We start from the raw sequence: 14,437 nt of genomic DNA on the forward strand, positions 1-14,437 counted from the left end.
TCCCGCCCCCAGCCGCGGCGCGTGCGCAGCAGCTCGAGCCCGCCTCCCGCAGGGGAGAGGGGCGGAGACCGACTCCAGGCGGTTTCCGGAGCGTGCGCACTCGCTCGCCTCCTACGGCGCTGGTGCGCATGCTCCTGAGGCGTGGGGCGTGGGGCGTGGGGCGAGGGGCAAAAGGGAAGCCGAGGTGGGGAGTGATGGGCGTGCACAGCTGGGCTGGGGGAGCTGAGGCTGTCCCGGGCAGGGACCAAGTGAGCCAGCAATCCTGAGTCTAGTGGGCCACCTATCCAGATTCGGTTTCCTCTTTATACCAAGTGTGTACACACACACACCACAACATTCTTTCTCGAGATGAAAGTGACTTTAGAACATCTAAAAAGTCTTGTTTTTAGTTGACAAAATTGTACGTAATTGGGCTGGGGTTGTGGCTCAGTGGTAGAGCGCTGGTCTAGCATGTGTGAGGCACTGGGTTCGATCCTCGGTGCTGCATAAAAATAAAGGTTGTGTCCATCTACAACTAAAAAACATTTCAAAATGTATGTAATTATCGTGTGCATGTTGAAATATTTAAATTGCAAAATACACGCAACATGAAATTCTATTTTAACCTTTTTAAAGATGTACACAGTTTAGGGACGTTAAAGGGCATTTTTGGTTTGGTGCAGCAGTCCCCCCATCCATCTCCAGAATGTTCTTATTTTACCAAACTGAAGCTTTGTTCCCATTAAACACTGACCCCCCTCCCTTCCCATCCCCTGGCACCCACTGTCCTACTTCCTGTCTCTGTGGAGCTGAGGACTCTTGGGACACTTGTGAGTGGATCCTGTGGTGCCTGTCCTTTTGTGTCTGGCTTATTGCTAGTAGCCGGATGGCCTCAAGGCCATCCACATGGTAGCAAGTGTCAGGGCTTCTTTGCTTTTGTGGCCGGCACACTTACCTTGGGTGAACACTTGAATTGTTCCCAACTTTGGCTGTCCTACATCATGGCTGCCGTGAACGTGCGCACGTCTCTCTGAATCCCTGCTTGCACTTCATTTGGATGCATACCTAGAAATGGTACTGCCAGATCAGATGGTGACTCTGCGATTGTTGTGTTCTCGTTTGTTTCGTTTCGAGGTGCCGAGGATTCAACCCAGAGCCTTGCACATGCTGGGCCCATCCTCTGCCCTCTTTTGACTTTTCTAAGGAACCTTCTTACCGTTTGCCCTGGAACCTGTACCTTTGTAGGACGAAGTGAACACCAAAAGAGAAAAAGGAAAAAGGACATGACACTTAAAATACCACATTGCTTTCCCCTTTGTCACATCTCTGAGCATCCATGTGCAGGTCACAGCAGGCGCACTTCTGGGAATCGCAGGAGAAGACACAGAAGGAAGGATTCGGAGGAGGCCTTCCTCCCAGGTGCAGCTCAAGCCCCTGTGGCTCCCTGGCTCCACCCTACCCACTCTCAACCCAGGAGCCCAGTAGCTATTCTTTTATCAGTTTGCAGGGCCCTTTATGTGCCCAGGACTGAGCTGGGCAGCAGAGATACAACGTTTAAAAAAATGCACAGCAGGAGACTCTGAAGGCTGAGGCAAAAGATCTCAAGTTGGAGGCCAGCCTCAGCAACCTAGTGAGGCCCTAAGCAACTTAGTGAGATGCTATTTCAAAATGAAAAACAAAAAGGGGCTAGGGATGTAGCCCTTTTAGTAAAAGTACCCCGGGTTCAATCTCCAGTACAACACAAAACAACAACAACAACAACAACAACGAAAACCTAATACAGGTTGAGGATTAGCTTGGTGGTAGTGCACTTGCCTAGCATGCGCCAGGTCCTGGGTTCCATTCCTAGCATGGCCAGAAAAAGAAAAAAGCAAAGAAGAAAAAAATAAAAAGACACATTACACACATACAAATAAACACACAGTATGCACCTGTGCTCTGATAGAGGCAGAGACACAACCACGGTGCTTGGCCTCCAGGTGAGGCTCATCTAGCCTCCACTGAAGTCGGCCCTTCCCCGCTGTACTTCCCGTCTTCCTCCCTTCCTGCCCTCTTATTTTACCTATGGCTCTGTGTGATCCTTTTGATTGAGCTGAAACTTACATCTAGTAAGTACACCATCCTGAATGTTCTCCCCACCAAGGCTTTATGGACGTGTCCTCCCTTGAAACCATTCCTCCTGCTGCAGAAAGCGTCCTCACTGTTTGCCACTAATTCTCCCTTTCTGCCCGCAACCGGAGGCGTGTGCTGGTCAGTGAGCTTTCAAAATAAGAAAGAGAGGGCTGGCGCGTGGCTCAGGGGTAGATCACTTGCTCAGCTAGCAGGAGACCCTGGGATGTGTCCCCGTCAAGGCAAAAATAAAATAAGGGAGATGGAGAAAGAGAGAGAGGGAGAACAGCTGATTTTTTAGCATCCGTCCATTTCCGAGGTGCAAACATTCCCACTGTAGTTGACTTCCAGCAACCATGAAGTTGGGAGAATGGTGCCAGCGGGCCCTCATGAGCTGGAACCCAGTGTGCAACTGTTTGCAGGGATCCCTTCTCTCCCGTCAGCGCGGTCTTCTCCTGTTGGAGGGCGTGTCTACACTTCATACACTGTTTTGCTGTTGTTGCTCTGGCGCTGGGGATTGAACCCAGGGGCTCTACCACTGCCACAACCCCAGCACTGGTCATTTTATTTCATTTTGAGGCAGGTCTCATTGAGTTGCTGAGGCTAGCCTCGGCTTTCAGTCCTCCTGCCCAAGCCTCTGGACCACTGGGGTCACAGGTGTGGCCACAGTGTCTGGCAGTTTGTCTGCCTTTGCATTTGGCTTCTTTGACTCAGCATGGGTTCCAGGGTCCCCTGGGGAGGATGTATCCAGCTGTCACCTGTCCTCTTTCCACGTGACACATGCATTTTGGGGCTTGCCCTTGACATAAATCAGTATGTGAGTGCTTCGGGGGACAAAGAGGTGGAACCCTTCCTAATGCCAGAAGTTCCCGCTGCCCAGTGCCTTGCTGGAGGCTTGGCTCACATGCCACCTTTGTCAACAGGTCTCTCTGGAGCCCCCAGTGGTTGCCAGTCCCTGCTTCCTGGAGCTCAGGACACGCCCCGCTTGGATTGCCACATGGCTACTGTCGAATTCTGACTCATATGGCTGCACTTTTATTATGCCCTGTCCGCCGGTTATTAACTCTTTGAAGACGAGGAAGACATTGGGTTTGTCCCCCCTCAGTCCCGCCTCTGGCAGGTGCTGGAACCTCATGTGCTCCCTGGAGGAGCGAACGGAGTCCTCATCCTCACCGCCTGGCTGGGCACTTGGCCCCAGCCAGGGGTGTTTATTGCTGGGTCACAGGGAGGGCCGCACCCCGCCCTCCCCAGCTTCGCTGCTCAGCACAGTTTGCCCGGCGACCTTCCACAGCCACGTGTCTTTCTATTTGTCACTGGTTCCAATAACTTTCTTCTGAGTACATCTGTTCCCTGTTCTAGGGACTTGGGTGGCTCCTGAATTACTCCTCCCAGGAAATAAATTTCTGATAGCTTCTTGATAGATTTGATCCAAGGTAACACTTATCTTGTTTAGGCACAAAGTAGAATTAATGTCACATGAGTACCTTGTTCCTATCTGGAAACACACCTCACTTTATCTCTCACCTGGGCAATGGATTAACTGAAGGAACAGAAAACTGAACACTGCGCAGAGCAAGTTAGTCCCAGCTCCAAAGCAGTGGGACTCAGGAAGTCGGACCCAGCTGTGTGCGAACAGGAGGTGCTTGTGAAATGTCCTCAGTGCAAACGTCTGGAAACACACCGTGTTCCAGGACAGTCCCGCGCAATCGCCGATCATGCCGCAGAAACCCACACCAGGGGCTGGGAGGCAGCTCAGGGCGGAGTGTTCGCCGAGCACCAGAAAAAGAAAACTCGCAAGTGACAACAACACGAAAGAGATGTCAAAGCATGTGTCACAGAAATCTTACTGTGACACTATTTTTATAAAACGAAGATGGCTCAGCATTGTCATTAGGGAGAAGAACATTTAAATCACCCCCAGGACCAGGGCAGGTGTGGTGCCGAGCAAGGGGGAAATCTCTTGAGTCTGGGGATCCGAGGCATGCCCGCACGGAATAGGGAGGCCCTGCTCAGAATAGAAAACCACCAAAAATGTGGGGGTTCACCCCCCAATAAAATGCTGTAACAGCTAAAATAAAAAATAGTGACTTGGGAGGCTGAGGCAGGAGGATCCCAAGTTCGAAGCCAGCCTCAGCCAAAGTGAGGAGCTAAGCAACTCAGTGAGACCCTGTCTCTAAATAAAATCCAAAATAGGGCTGGGGATGTGGCTCAGTGGCCCAGTACCCCCGAGTTCAATCCCCAGTACCAAAAAAAAGTTCTTAAAAACGCCAAAGCCAACTGAGGATTTGAGCAATGTGAACTCACACAATGCTGGTGAGAATACGAAGTGCCACCGTACTTGGAAATGTGGTTTGGCAGCTGCTTATAAAATTAGACACATGCTATATACCATAGCAGCTCCGTTCCTGGCTATTGACCCAAGAAAACTGAAGTCAGCCTCACCCAAAAATTTGAACACAAGACACAAATATTCCTGGAAACTTTACTTGTACTACGATAAAAACTGGAAACTGGCCTGAATGAACTTCAGTGGGTGGATGGATACATTGTGGATTGAATAGATTTTTTAAAAAATCGAATGGATAAAAAGTGGAATACTACTTAGTGCATAAAAGGGACACATTATTGATAGGCATGACAGGTTAATGACTCGTGAAGACTGTTACTGGCTGAAGGAAGTCTCCAAATGCCATGTGTAGGACCAGGCCATTTATGGGACATTCTGTTAATAGTGACATATGTGGCTGGGGGAGAGGTCGTGAGGGTCAAGGGTCAGGGCTGGGTGAGGTATGCAGTGAGCGGTTTCCTTCATGGAGATGAGGATGTGTCCTGGTGGTTGCGGGAATCTATATATGTCACTGAATCTCAGAGCTACACAGACATCAGAAAACAATCAGGGGGCTGGGGTTGTGGCTCAGTGGTAGAGTACTTGCCTAGCATGTGTGAGGCGTTGGGTTCGATCCTCAGCACCACATAAAAATAAAATAAATGTATTGTGTTCACCTAAAACTAAAAAAAAAAAAAAGTTTAAAAAAAAAATCAGGCCAAAAAAAAAAAAGTGTGTAAAAGCTCACAGGCCAGCATGCCTGTCATATGCATCTTGGAGGCTGAGGCAGGAGGACTGAAAGTTCAAGGCCAGCCTCAGCAACTTAGCAAGACCCTGCCTTTAAAAAAAAAAAAAAGGTTCACTGTGTGAACCCTGGTTTGGATTTGCTTCGTGGTGAATGGGGTGTATCTTCGGGCGGAGCAGGAGGGCACAGGGGCTCTCTACCACTCCTGGTGCAACTTTTATGTGAGCCAAATTTGTTTCAAAATTTAAAAAATAGGGGGGCTGGGGAGATAGCTCAGACGGTAGAGTGCTTGCCTTGTAAGCACAAGGCCCTGGGTTCGATCCCCAGCACCCACAAAAAAAAAAAAAAAACAAACAAAAAACAAAATTTAAAAAATGGAAAAAGACAGTGTGGTGATTTCTCAAAGAATTAAACCCAATCTGCCTTACGATCCAATGATTCCGCTTCCGGGAGTCTGCCTGAAAGAATCAGCTCAGGACTCAAAGGGACGGTTGCACCCCTCATTCACAGCAGCGCTATCTCAACGGCCAAGAGCTGGAAGCAACCAACGGCCACCGATGGGTGGGCAGATCGGGGAAGTGTGGCCCACCCACGCAAGGGAATATTATTCAGACGTGAAAAGGAGGGTCATCCTGACACCTGCTACAGCATGGATGGACCTGAGGGCACCATGCTCTGTGAGGCGAGCTAGACACTAGAGACCCGGGCTGCAGGATCATCTGAGGGGCAGTTGGCAGAGACCTGAGGTGGCAGGTGAGCCGGGGCTGCGAGGGGCTGCGAGCTGGTGCCAATAGGACAGAGCGTTAGCCTTGGGAAATGAGAGTTCTGGGGCTGGACAGGGGAGACCCCTGCAAACTGTGTGGATTGTGTGACTCAATTGTGCACTGACCCGTACTAATTATGGGGCTGGGTGTGGCTCAGTGGCAGAGCACCTGCTTAGCCTGCCAGAGGCACTGGGTTCCACCCCAGTACCACACACGCAAAAAACAGCCGCGATGGTAAGTTTCGTGTGTGTGCGCGAGCGCACGCGCGCGGGGAATCGCACTCAGGGGCACTTAGCCACTGAGCCCCAGCCCCAGCCCTTTTTATATTTTACAGAGAGACGGGGTCTCACTGAGCTGCTCCGGGCCTTGCGAAGTTGCTGAGGCTTGGCTGTGACTTCGGGAACCTCCTGCTTCAGCCTCCCAAGCTGCAGGGATTGCAGCACAATCGGCTTATGCTGGTATTTTAATTGGGCACGATTTTAAAGATTGAAATATTTTTAAGAGGAAAACTAAACCTGATGTTCAGGGGTGTGAAACATGGTGAGAGGGCCTGTTTCCTTCAGCCTGGGCCCCTGGTACGTACTGCCTGCTCAGCTGTGGCCCTGGAGCCGCCGCCTGCCAGCGCTGAAGGGCCAGCCTGTGAGCCCAGCAGGCTGCGCTGCGGACCTCGCGGGAGGGCCGGCGGGTGAAGGCGTGGGGCAGGCACACCTGGGCCCCGCTCATCCTAAATCCCGCCCGGATTAGAGACTTATTCCGGTAGAGCTCAGCAACCTGCCTCAGCCTCTTCCAGGCCTGCCACTGACGAACTCAATGTCCTGGGACACAGTGTTCCAGAAAGCAAACCGGATGCCCCAGCACGTGAGCAGGCCCGGCCGGGGACGCTTCCTCCCGGGCGGGAGTTCATTGTTAAGCCTCAGGAATCCGAGCGCGGCCGGCGCTGCACAGGGGTCCTCCGCGGAGGTGGAACAGGTGGGGACAGGGCAGGCTCCTACCTTGCTGTGGAGTACGAAGCCATGCGGCTGCTGTGCAGAACGGTTGGGAGGCTCCCCAAAAGCTAACCCCCAGCTCCCCGTGCTCAGCCGCTCCACCCCACGCTGGGTGGGAGAGAACTGGAAGCAGGGAGGCACACCAGGGCCGGGCAGGTCTGCGGCACTCTGTTCACAGCTGCAGGGTTGGGGTGCTCAGTGGTTAGGGCGCCAGGCTCCTGCGAAGCCTGGGGTTCCATCCACAGCGCCATCCAGAGTCCTGTTGGAGGAGCTGGTGATCTCTGTGGCCTTAGGTGCAGTGGGCATTATTCTGCCACAGAAAGAAAGGAAACACAGGACATGCTGTAACGGGTGGACCTTGCTGAACGTCCTGGTTGGCGCGAGGAGCTAACCCCAAAGGCCTTTAGTCGTGATGTTCCTGTGACCTGTGCAGAGCGGGTCATCCAGAGGCGGAGGTGGACTCCTGGTTGCCGGGAGCCGGCAAGGTAGACTGGACAACTATTTAATGGGCGCTGGATCTTCTGGGGGAGGTGACAGCGTTTTGAAATCAAATCGAACTGGTAGTCAAAACCTCGTCAGGATACTAAATGAGGTTTTGTGATTCACTTTAAAGTGGTTAATCTTACGTTTTGTGAGTCTCACCTCAGTCGTTATTGTACCTGGGAGTGAAATCTGGGGGTGCTATACCACTGAGCCACATCCCCAACACTTTTTATGTATTTTGAGGCTGGGCCTTGAGCTAAGTTGTTGAGTCTGGCCTCCAACATGTGATCCTCCTGCTTCAGACTCCTGGGTCGCTGAAATGGTAGGCGTGCACCTCCACGGCTGGGCTAAGTACATAAATCTTTTACAATTATGTACGGGACACATGATAGGCTGCAATAGTGTGAGTGCAACTTCATATGCACTCGGAAGCTAAATAGCCCCTGCGATTTGCTTTATTAGCATATTCACTTCCTTGCAGAGTTCTGGAACCTGCAGCAACCTCATGGCACAGGTGGGTAAGCTGCTGGGTACCTTCTCAACTTTGGGTGCCTTGACATCAAGTTCACAACTTGAAATGGGCAAAGACAGGAGCCCTTTCACCCTGGATTGGCAGGTCCTATAAATGGGGGCTCTATTCATGTTTGTGTGTGTGTGTGTGTGTGTGTGTGTGTGTGTGTAGTTGTTTGCTTATTTAATTTTCCAGATCAAGGGTCAGCAGATTTCTCTGGTAAAGCATCAGAGTGTAACTCTGTGTACTCCGTCTACTCTGCGGGCCCTGTAACATCCTCTGCAACTGCTCAACTCAGTAGTCATACTGGGAAAGCAACCACAGAAACCACTAGCCAAATGTGCACGGCCAGGTGCCAATAAAACTTTATTTACATAAATAGAAGGTGGGCCATAGCATGCCAATCCCTGGGCTAGACTCCAGAAAGCAACGGAGGTGCTAACACTGCAGAGTCGCCTTTAAAGTGTGTCCTGTCCATAGTTGTTAGGATACGAAGAGCTCACACACACTAAGAGGAGATGTTTTTCCAGTATTACAAAACCATTATCTGATTCAGCAGGTATTGATGACCCTGGGAAGTCCCGGCATCTTTCATCTCACTTATTCACGCAGATGAAACTATCTCCAGCGTCGGCGGCAGAACTGTTGGTCATCTGCACCCAGGGTCGGGCATGGCTCAGAGAGCCTCATGGACGGCAGTCCAAGTGCCTGTGAGAATTCACAGTAAGAGTCCCCTGTGGTTTCTTCCTACTTGCATGGCCTCTGTCCGCAGCACCCGGCACCCAGCCGCACTGCTTCGCCCCCAGTGACCACACCTGGCCTTTCGCATTCGCCAGCCCCACTGCACCGCGGCCTCCACCCCACGCCCGCTGGGTGCCTGGCCTGCGCTGGGCAGAGACATGCACTGGGGTGGGGACGGGTCACTAACTTCACTCCACAGGAGTACCCTGTGCTCCTGTGTCAGCATGGACCAGAGGGCGCGGCGGGCACACCACTCGCAGGTCTGTCTCCTCCCAGGCCCGGCCTGCAGTTCCCCTGGGACTCTGGGACTGTACTGTGTCCTCAGGGGCGGGCGGGGACGATGCTATCTAGGTGAAAGCTTCGTGGACAAGATATGAACAAGGACTGAGGGGCCACGGAAAGGGGAAAGGGATTGATTGGAGGAAGGGCCGGTAGCAGAGGAAATGTCCCATTTGTCTTGCCACCATTTATTTATTTAATAGGACCCTTATTTGCGGAGGACGGAGATAGCTGGGCGTCGTCCCTTGCTTTCCCTGGACTGAGCCAAGCACACCTGACTTAAAATCCGCCCGTGAGCGTCTTCACTGGGTTGCGCGACTCTCACTCCTACCTAGTCTAGAACATTTCAGCACCAGAGAGCCGCTGGGTCCCCCTGAGCAGGCCGGCGGCCTCCGTGCCTGCCCTGCTGCTGGCCACCCCAGGCCTGCTTCCTGCAGGTGGATGCACGTGGGCTCCTGCCCCTGCCTTCTGAGTTTGCTGGTGAAATATCTCCAGATCAGAGGAAATAAAAAAGGGGTTTGGATGAGATGTTGAAATTATTCTGATCAAAGTTCCAGACTCAAGGTTTCTGGAGATAGCAATGACTTTTTTTTTTAAACAGGGCAGTATCAATTTCCCAGGCTAAGCAAGATCAACTGGGTGTGTGCAGGGCTCCTTCTGAAGGTCAGTATCCGCAGGTGACCCTCGATTTAGGAGGTTCTCATTTGTGTGATTGCTGATGTCCTGTGGGCGTGTGCTAAAAGGCTTGTTGTTTGATACTGATGATCAAACCCAGGCTGCTTTAGCACTGAGCCACATCCCTGACCCCTTTTTATTTTTTTTAATTTTGAGACAGGATCTCGATAAGTTACTGAAGCTAGCCTTGAACTTGTGATCCTCCTGCCTCAGCCTCCCAAGTTGCTGGGATTACAGGCATGCATCACCATGTCCAGCAACGTGGGGTTTTGAGAAACCCATTTCAACCCTCTGAGCTTTGGTCCCCACCACACACACACACACACACACACACACACAGGACTTGGAACCCAGGGCCACCCACATGCTCCCACTGAGCCTCACCCCAGCCCTTTTTGAGACAGCGTCTCCCTCAGTGGCTGAGGTTGGCCTTGAACGTGTCATCCTCCTGCCTCAGCCTCCTGAGTAGCTGGGGTGACAGGTGTGATCATCATACCACTTGGGCTGGTCTCTTTTGCACAATGACTTCTTCCTTTGACACTGGAGTAGAGGCAGCATTTTTTTTCTTATGAAAGGCCAACCAGATAGTAAATATAAAAATTCCTCAATATCTGTTGGGGGTTGGTCCCTGGAACCCCTTGGAGACCAAAACTTGAGGATGCTCAAGTTCCTTGTAGAAAATGGCACAGTGTGAGCCTAGACCCACGTGCATCATCTTAAATCATCTCTCGAGGACGTGTAATACTTCACACAGTGTAAATGCCCGTGAGTCGTCGTTAACATCATATCGTTTATGGAGTAAGGCAAGAAAAAAGTCTGTATGTTCACTGCAGGCACAACTTTTAAAAATTTTTGTTTTAAAATTTTAGCTGTCAATGGATTTTTTGTTTTATTTATTTATATGTGGTGCTGCCTGAGTATCGAACCCAGGGCCTCGCACATGCCAGGCAAGTGCTCCACCACTGAGCCCCAGCCCAGCCCCAGATCAACTTTTAAAGTGCTTTTGGCCCCCGGGGGTTGAACGCAGGGTGCAGAACCCGGGGGCAGGAGGGCACTGGATTTGGCTCTCCTGTGCTGGGAGCCTGGCTCTCCCACCCATTCTGCTCTAGTGGCATGAAGAAGCCACCTGCTGTCAACAGGCCGTCCAGCTGCTGGTGTGGATGCCGACATGTGAATTTCCTATGATTTCCAGTGTCACAAGATGTTCTTTAGAATTTTTTTCAACCATGTACAAAGTGTAAAATCCACTCTTCCGCGGCCGCGGGCTGTGACCGTGGGCACCAGTTGTCCCATCCTGAGGCAGGACATAGGCCGTCCTTCACCTGGAGGGGGTTTAGGGCATGAGTGACGCCCACGGTTGTTGGTTTGATTTTTACCTTTGCTTGTGTGGCGCTGGGGCTGGCGATGGGGCTGGGCGTGCTGCGCAGGCGCTCTGCTGCGGAGTCCAGCCCACCCCGGTGACCCGCGGCTCCAGGAAAGACCTTGGGAAAGTGACGGGGACCCTCTGGCTCTAGGTGGGTGCGAGGCAGTTCCTGGGAGCCTTTCGAGCGTGCATGCACCGTGGGCTGGGGTGCGGGCCCAGCAGGGCCAGGGCTTGGCGACCTCGCGCGGGTGCAGGTCTGTCCGCGCCCGGGAAGCCGACCGAGGCCGCGCTTGCTCGCGGGGTCCACGAGAGGGCGCCAGGCGCCGGGCCGAGGGCGCCGCTGGTCCCCGGTCCTGCCTGGGTGGAAGGTGGGGAACCCTCAGGTGGCTGCGCCTTTCAGCCTGGGTGCGGGGCTTCTACCTCCCAGGGTGGGAGACTTGGAGCAGAGCGGTTGACAGATGTGGGCAGGGGCTGGCAAACTCTGCCCTCCCCTCCTCTCCCTCCTCCCCCTCCCTCTTTTTTTGGCAATGGGGATTGAACCCCAGGGGGCTTTACCACCGAGTCACATTCCCACATTTTATTATTATTATTGTTATTTCTTCTTTGAGACAGGGTCTCTAGGTTGCCCAGGCTGACCTCGAACTTGCGATCCTCCTACCTCAGCCTCCGGAGTGACTGTGATAGCAGGCGTCTTAGGGTGCCTACTTGGACTGATCTAGGACACAGCTCTGCCCTCCTCCTTCCAAACAAGCCACAAACAGCACCTAAGAAAGGGGCCGTGACCCCGCAACCACGAAACGGCACTTCTGGGACTGGAGTGTGGCTCAGAGGTAGAGGGCCCCACGAGGCCCTGGGCTGGAGCCTCAGCACCGAAAAATAAAACTAGCCACATAAACAAAACGGGAGACTGAGGGTTTTTTTCCTGTAACAAAATCACAAAATAATTTTTCTATAGTTTCAAACTCTTAAAAGCCAAGACTGGGGGTGGTGGCTCAGCCGGCCTGCCCAAGATCCTGGGTGTGACCTCCAGCACTCCACCAAGAGGCCAATGAAGCCCATGTCCGGCCATTCTGAGCCTGCAGGTGTCAGTGGGGCACCTTGGGGTCTCGGAAGACTCGGCTCACTGGGGCAGGAGGCCCACCAGACACCAGACGCGACGTCTACACGCAGGGCTCAGGTGGCCTGCTTAGCAGGCAGCAGGGATCCTGCCGTGACCCTCCTCTGTGTGACCGTGGCTTTTGCCTTGCAAGGGCTAATCGTAAGGGGGGTGGCTCAGAGGTCAGCACTTGCCTGGCACCGGCCAGGTCCTGGGTTCATCCCCAGCAGGGCAAAAAAGGAAGGAAGAGAGCGGGAAAGCAGTCAGCAACGGTCGGATGTGAGTGAAAATGTTCTTCTGGCCTCGCGCCATGGCCACGCCTGTCATCCAGCGGCTCGGGAGGCCGAGGCAGGAGCACCTCGATGCAAAGCCAGCCTCAGCAACGGGGAGGCGCTGAGCAACTCAGGGAGACCCTGTCTCTAAATGGAACACAACGTAGGGCTGGGATGGGGTTCGGTGGCCGAGTGCCCTTGGGTTCAATCCCCGTACGCCCCCCCAAAAAAACCCAGCAAAAACAATGTTCTTTTCTCAAACATTGTACGCACGTCCTGTTCTCGTTGTATGTAGTCGTGAAGTTAATGATACACTGCACACAGCACAGGTGGCCACCCAGCACCGCCATGAGTTAGCGTCCAGTGAGGCCAAGAGGTCGTCAGGGACGCTGCCTCAGTGCCCTCCGTGAACTCCTGTGGGGTCTGGGGGTTTGGGCAGGGGCCGTGTGCCACGGAGCTGCATCGCCACCCCTTTCACCTTTCATTTTGAGAAGACAGGGTCTCTAAGTCTCCCAGGCTGGTCTGGAACGCGAGATCCTCCTGCCTTGGCCGCCAGGGCCGCAGAGCTGACGGGCGTGGGAGAAAACAGTCAAAAGGAGAATAATATCTCATGACATGTGAAAAACATAGGATTCAAATTTCAGTGCCCGCAAATAAAGTTTTATTGGCATAGGGCGCTGCTCAGTCATTTGCCTATTAGCTGCTGCCGGTGTGGAGGGCCAAGCACTTGCCCCAGGGCCGCAAAGCTGCACATGTCGGGCTGGGCGAGTTCAGTGGTTGTGCTTTCCTAGCACACGAGGGCCCTGGTTTCCATCCTAGCACTGCCAAAAAACCCCCAAAACCAAAAAAAATGCAAATGTTTACTCACTGGCCCCCTTACAGAAAGTTTGCTGACCCCTGATTTAGATCCATAAGAAACTTTATGGGGCACCAGCATTTGGTCACTGGATATGGTTCAGAATTGCTTGTGCACGTCGATCATAAAAGACCCATTCGGGGGAGGAGGCAGATGAGGCACAGAGAGATCAAATAACTTACCTCAAGTCACACAGCTGGCAAGAGCTGGGGCTGGAATTGAACCTGTAGCACTCTGACCATGGCGTCCACTCCGTACTGGTTGCCCTGCCTGCGTGGGCTCGGGTGTGGCTGTGGGGGCAGCTCCGGGTTAGCACCCCACTTCCAACTTCAGCATCACAGCCAAGGCCAGGAGGCAGCCCCTCTCTGAGACTCCAGCTTCCTCAGTTGCAAAGTGGGGATGCAAACAGTCCCCCCATCGCGGGGTTTAGTCCAGTGCCCAGAATGCAGTGGGTGGCCAGCAAGGGGAGCGATGGTTTCAGCGGGGCTGGCGCCTGGCCTCAGAAGCTTTGCCCAGGAAGGAAAGGCCAAGAGGGCCTGGCTTTGAGAGGATCCAACGGACAAAGCAAGTTCTCAATGAAGGTCAGCGTGTGAATTGTAAGAATTAAGCTTGATCATAATCCGAGCAACTCGGGAGGCTGCGGCAGGAGGCCAGCCTCAGATACTTGGCCAGGGCCTCAGCAACTTAGCAAGATCCCGTCGTGAAATAAAGAGCACAAAGGGCCGGATGTGGCTCCAAGTAAAGCACCCTGGGTTAAATCCCAAGCACCGCCCCCGATGAATAAATAAATGGAATCAAGTGTAACACGTTACTTCCTTCCCCTTCCTCTCTTTTTTTTCTGTTCTTTTCTCTTCGGTGCTGGATTTGAACCCAGAGCATTACACTCGCTGGGCAAACACTCTGCCACTGAGCCACAACCCCAGTTCTTTTCATTCTTATTGTTTTGGGACAGGGTCTTGCTAAGTTACTGAGGCTGGCCTCAAACTGGACATCCTCCTGCCTCAGCCTCCCGAGTGGCTGGGATGGCAGCTGAGGCCAGTGCACCTGGCTCCATGAGGCTGTCTCAGCACTCACGTCGTAAGGCTGCACCCAGCGGCCCTGTCCTCACACGGTGGGCTTCTGTGCGCCTTTGTCTCTCTGCAGTCACCCCCATTCTTGATCAGATTGCCGTGGGATTGAACATTCACCCCACGTGAGCTGGCAGAGCTTTCTTCATATGACCGTCGGGTTTGTACTCAGTGTACAGAAGAGG

General features: G+C 53.0%; 1 long non-coding RNA gene across 2 annotated transcripts; it reads left to right on the plus strand.

Moving 5' to 3' along the window:
* Positions 1-6,850: 6,850 nt before the first annotated feature.
* LOC124969582 (uncharacterized) lies at positions 6,851-11,842 on the plus strand. Of its 2 annotated transcripts, none has more exons than XR_007105988.1 (5): positions 6,851-7,394; positions 7,874-7,906; positions 8,463-8,626; positions 9,525-9,586; positions 11,574-11,842. It is a non-coding gene; the product is annotated as an uncharacterized LOC124969582 (long non-coding RNA). The 2 variants fall into 2 exon arrangements; XR_007105989.1 differs by having other exon boundaries at positions 8,516-8,626.
* The last annotated feature ends 2,595 nt before the right edge of the window (positions 11,843-14,437 follow it).

Source organism: Sciurus carolinensis, chromosome 17 (genome assembly GCF_902686445.1).
Source record: "Sciurus carolinensis chromosome 17, mSciCar1.2, whole genome shotgun sequence".
NCBI classification, from domain to species: Eukaryota; Metazoa; Chordata; class Mammalia; order Rodentia; family Sciuridae; genus Sciurus; species Sciurus carolinensis.